Raw genomic sequence first — 6,133 nt, forward strand, 5'->3', positions numbered from 1 at the left:
CTGAAGAAAAGTAAAGAGTGAATTGCTTCTTGTTACTTAAGCCTAATAAAATCATACATACTTTGTACATCAAATATATGTCAAACCCACCCAGGCACTTCATGCACATACATAACACATACTGTATTACAAACCATACTGTTCTGTTCCCTTAGCAGAAACAAAGAGATAAGGTAAGTTTTGTGTTATCCTTTAAGTATATTTTTCAAAAAATTCAGCAGAAGAACGAAGGTGGATATATCCTTTCCCATGTATATCCCTCCACGTGAGGAGGCATTCCTAGCAGACACAGAGTAATCGGCACAGGGATCAGTCATGTAGTATACTTCTCTGAATTTTGTAATAAGCAGCAAACCGAGGTACTTAGTTGGTGACTGTAAAATGACTTAAGCCAAAAAGAGATCTTGAGTGAGTAATCTTCTAAAGTAAGAGGTTGGTTTTCTTCAAAGAGGTCTGTAGGCAGGCTGGCTATTGAATTAACACAGAGGGGAAAAAAATCGCATTGTTTACTAGTAAGCGAAAAACAAAGTTGATAAGTTAACAGGCACTTGTTCATTCTCTTTCCAGGAAAACAAGACGACAGCGCGTGGTATCTGCTTACTTTGATGAGTGTTTCAGTGACAGTCAACTGCAGAGAAAGACTTTGCTCAGTAAACATTAACATGTTTCCACTCCTCCCCATCCTCCCACCTCCAACAATCCATCTGATTGTTCTGTATTTCCAGGCCAGGAGAGGGCAGGGCTGAGTTTCTGTAACTCAGGGTGTTTCTATTTGACCCCTTGACAGTGCCAAGGTATTGCATCATTTGAAAAGAATGTTATTTTTTTTTAACAAATCTTTCTTCCACACAGGATACACACTTAACACTGTTAAACTCTCCATCTCCAGGAGCCAAGTAACCACCTTTCAAGAACAAAATCCTTCCTTGGTGTCTCTCAGCCCAGGGGCCACAAGGATGCGTTTCCCTTTCAAAATCCCACCTGCGATTCTTTACCTTCATGCTGTTTTGAACAGGTTGCCCTTCTCTGTATTTTTTCTTCCAGATCTGATAGGAAAGTTAGAGCCAGAAATGTGAACCGGGGAGCCACACCGGTAACTCCTGTGTGGCAAAAGCAGAACAGCGGAAACATGTTGTCTTCCTCGAAGTGAAATGCTAGTTGTTTCTTGCACGAGCTAACCAGATTAAGATAATGTCCCTTGGGGCCTGAGGATTTCACAAGGAGATGGTATCTGACTATGACACTTCTTTGAGAAGGTAGCTTCAAAATGTTAACAGACGTCAGGATATGAGAGTCCTGGCCTGAATATTTAGGACTAAAGTTACAACTCTTTTATCGGTTGGAAGGTGCTGGATCCTATGGTGGGAGGTGGTTTTCTATTGACTTACGTGCCTTTAATGAGTATTTTCTTACAGGAAATGGATGAATAAGAGTCACAGGATCTGGCGCTGGGCTGTGCTATCGACTAGCTGTGGGATCTTGGGCCATCATTTAATTTTGCTGGGCCTTCTTATGCCGATCTAGAGAATGGAGTTACAGATTCCGGTCCTGCAGTGGTTCTTAAAGGCATCAGGATTTCAGTATGAGGAAACATCTGTAATTTTTAAAGCACTGCACTCAAACGTTGTTTTCTTAGATGGGTTGGGACACTGTAGTGCCTTTGTAGGGGGAAGGCCAACATGAACTGAAAAGTGGATGGAAAGGTTCTCTGGATAATAGCTTCCACTTTTGGAAGACTTACTCTGGGCCAAACACGGTGCTACATGCTTTCTACGCATTTTCGCATGTTCATCCGCCTACAAGGCTGTGGAATTATTTCCAGTTTCCAGGTACAAGAACAGAGATTTAGTGAGGGTGCAGGACTCGCTCTGGTCAAAAAGCTTAGGACTGACAAGACGAGGGATCAGACCCTTGCTTGATTCCAGGCCCAGGCTCTTAGTCATCCTTCTTTGCTGCTCGGATACTGTAGCAGCCAATCTTCACATGGCCATGTGGGTCTCTGAACACAAACTGGCTCTGTGCTGCAGGTCCTCACCAGTAGGCACATACACACATCACTGGAACCAGCCTTGGCCCTATTACCAGAAGTGGCACCTGACGACAAAGAGGAAGGCGAATACTCAGAAATTGGTAGGTTGGCCCAGGGCCCTCAGCTACACTCTGACTTGCAGTGTGACCTTAAACTTGTTAGATCTTCTCTAAAGCTTTGTTCTCCCACTAATCTTAAGGAAGCTCCAGGCTTTAAGTCCAGCAGCCCCTTCCCACAGGGGGTTATGGCAGCGCTGAAACACTTGTCTCCAGATCAGCCCCACTGCTCATCCTCCAAAGCTGCCTGTTTCTGTGGGGCATTTGGTGGGCTGGTCCAGCGCAGCCTTGTGGAGCCGAAACTCACTCCCTGCACAACCTGGGGGAAGTTACTTGACTCTCCATGCCTTGGTCTCCCCATCTGGGAAATCACACCTGTGTACTATGAGGACCCACACCACGGAAGGCTGATGTGAGGGTGCAGCCCGAGGAGAAGCAAGCAGAACTAGAAATGGCACATGTACACATTCAGTAAGGGATGGTGACGATGATAAACAAGGGACAGGTTTTCCTTCCGCATGTTATAAGCGGAGACATGGCTACGAGATCAGCCCCGGCTGCCAAACAGAAGGGCCCCCACATCACGGGGGCTCACCCCTGAGCTGTATGGGGCACATTTCCTCAGTCACTCTGCACAGGAGTCTGGTGAGTACTAAACCCTGAAAAGATGCCCTTGGACCTACGAATGGCATCTCCAACTGAACTGCCTGGAGTGAGCAGCTTCAATATTTTCTGCCTTCTCCTCTTCCCATTCTGAGACCCGAATATGGGATCCCATATCCTTGCTTCTAAGCAGGCGTTCATGTCATAGTCTTTTTCTGATAGTAAATCGGAAGTTGAGTGTTTCAGAGAAAAGAAACAGAGAAGGAACACTGATGACCATTTAAAAAACTTTACTGGGGGGGATCCTCCAGGAACAAAATAGAACAAAGCTCCCTTGAGACTGATTTAGGAGCAAGAGCCTCTACTTACATTAGGTGTCACAGCAGTCTGTTGAGGAGAAGTTCCAGGCACGGAAATCCTCAGGGAGCGTTTGTTCAGAACAGCAGCACCTAGAATTTAAATGACACTATGAGCCCTTAGGGAACATCCCAGAGCCACAGAGGAAGACGGGGAGTAAGGAGCACCTTCTGCATCCTGCTTAAGACATGCAGTTTGAGAGGGTTCTGTCCACCCAGTGGCACACACCACCTCTCTGTGTGTGGAGTTGGTGCGGCCGATGCTAAGGAGACTGTCCGCAGACGCAGGGCTGTGCATTTCGCCGCCCATCAAGGTGTGTTCAGGTAGATGTCTTATGAAATAAAACACCGTAGTGACCCTCTACCTCTAATCACGAAGAAGGACAAGCAAGCAGCCTGCACAGGTGAGGTGAGGTGAGGTGAGGTGAGTTGAGGTGAAGTCGCTCAGTCGTGTCCGACTCCTTGCGACTCCGTGGACTGTAACCTACTAGGCTTCTCTGTCCATGGGATTCTCCCAGCAAGAGCTTCTGTTAACGTTTTCAGAACTGATTTCTGCCACTGTGGGCTGCAGCGGCACAGACTCCAGAGGGCCAGCAGAGGGCAGCACGGGTCTGCACATTTGACCTCTTCCCTGCTTGGGAAGCAGGCGGACAACCCAGAACAGGTTCCAGGGACACTGTGCCCTTTGGGATCTAACTTGAGGGGTGGAATGCTCCTTCCACCACATCACAGGAGGAGTGGGAGCCCAGGTTCCTAAAATCTGGTGGTTTGAGGTAAGGCTTGAGTCTGCACGTGGGACCTGCCGGACTCCCCAGGGGGCTTCAGAGCAGCTTCCAGGAGAGTTCACCTAGGGAGGACCCGGCTCTCAAGCCTTCACGTTTCAGCCAGTGGGAGGCTGAGTGACTCAGCAGGCCATGCCGGAAAGTCTGTCTTGGCAAGTGACTGCCTCATGACATGTCTTAAGTTAATGGCTACAACCCCTTAGAGGAGGAATGTCAACACAGTGGAGGCAGAGAGCAGCTGGCTCATCAGAGGATGGGTCAGAACCTGGTTCCTGGGAGCAACCTTTCGGCCCAGTGCTTCTGAGGGGGAGGGACTGTGCTCAGGTGCCTCATGGTGCCCTCAGAACAGGGACACACTATGTCAGGAAGATCCTTCAGAGTCGGGGTTGAATCCAAGAGGATCTTGACCAGTAAGAGAAACAGTTGAGAGAAAGCAATAGGTATAGAGATATAGATGAATTATAGATATTTTAAGTGAAATATATAGATATTTTCTGTTGTGCTTACAACAGAAAAGCCAATCTAAAAAGAAGTCATGGAAATGGAGAACACGTGGGAAGATTTATCAGGGTGAACACCAAATTCTGGCCACCACGGAGTCACACACGTTTCTGGGACAGTTAAATACCATGTGTGATAGCGGCTTCCGAAATTGCCTGCTCATAAACACGAGGACAGGACCCAAGTCAGAGAGGAGCTCTTTCCCTTTGTGATGGTTAACGGAGATATGCAGACTGTTAACTGGGGGCTTTCCAGTATCTGGGAAAAGTGTTTCGAGTAGTTCATTTTAGGTGCTGGGAAGTGCTTCAGCCAACCTCTTCCTGCAAGAGCTGGAGATAAAGCCTCATTCTGAGGATGCTTCTCCCACCCTGGAGGTCACTCCTCTGAGGACCTTGGGAGCACTCTGTGCCCTGTGCCTGCAGCCTCATAAGACTGAGACGTGTGGGCATCATCTGTGGGTGGGGACACCAGAGCACGAAAAGAATTTGGTCAAGAAGACTATATAAGTTGGTACCAAGGTTTTCAACCATGAGAATGTAAGTGTGCTAGAGGCATTTTCCACTGACATCTCCACCCTCTGCCTCCCATAGCGCAGGAGGATGGTGCCTCCTACCAGCTGCTCTCATCTAAGCACAAGGCTGAGGCTGGTCCCCAGCCCATCACCAAGGGGACAGCTTACTTCACTCTTGGGATTCCTGCTGCTTTCCTAGAATGGGGGGAGGGGAGAGGGTCAGCCTACACTTTCCACTGACAGCCCTCTGCCACAGAGGCCCCGTGGTCTTAGGTCGTTCTCTTGAACCTTGAAGGTGTTAGAAGCTGGTCCTGGTCAATCCCTGCCCAGAATCAGTCTACCAGTATCTGTTCCTTGTCTTGGCCTTTCCTCGTGAGCATTAGCTCATCTGAGTGAGTACTGCTGTTCTGGCTTTTCCATCTCAAGTGCCATCGAGCAACCTCCCATTTAATGGTCCATTGAAACTGGGAACAGAGAGACAAAAGTATAAGCGTGGAGATCAAAAACACCAGGATTCAGATTTTCCCACTGACACTTGTCACGCAGCTTGGACAAGCTGTTTAACCCTTTAAACTTTGTGCTGTGTGCTTAGTTGCTGGGTCGTGTCCGACTCTTTGAGACCCCATGCACTGCAGTCCGCCAGGCTCCTGTATATGGAGTTCTCCAGGCAAGAATACTAGAGTGGACTGCCATGCTCTCCTCCAGGGGAGCTTCCCAACTCAGGCACTGAACCCAGGTCTCCTGCATTGTACGCGGATTCTTTACCATCTGAGCCACTGGGGCAGCCTAGTTCCCTCATTTATAACGCGCAAATACTGCTAATTCTCAGAGTTGTGTAAATATAGCTTACTCAAATAAGACACATGGGAGGTACACAGCCCTTCAAATGTCAACCGCCCCATCACCCCCACGTTCCCCTCACTGTGAGAAGACGGCTCATGTAATACGCTGGATAACATTTCCTAAGGCGTTATGATCAATATGTTAAAGTTGGCGTGAAACACTGAAATCAGATTGGACATCAGTACATAGAGGCTGTGGGTCTGGGGGCTTCTCTGGAGGGAAAGGGTAACACATAAGCCAAGGGATGTTGACAAGGAGTCAACAGTCAGGGAAGAGAATAGACATACAATCTGAAACTGGGATGGGAATCTTCTAACTACGTCCATCCATCTAGTCATGCGTCACAGTTTCACCAAGATGACAATGTACCAGGAGGTGAATGAGGCTCAGAGGACATGAGCAAATATGGCAGGTGAGTCCAATGTAAATAAAGAGATGACATAACGAGGGCC

Source organism: Ovis canadensis, chromosome 4 (genome assembly GCF_042477335.2).
Source record: "Ovis canadensis isolate MfBH-ARS-UI-01 breed Bighorn chromosome 4, ARS-UI_OviCan_v2, whole genome shotgun sequence".
Taxonomy (NCBI): domain Eukaryota; kingdom Metazoa; phylum Chordata; class Mammalia; order Artiodactyla; family Bovidae; genus Ovis; species Ovis canadensis.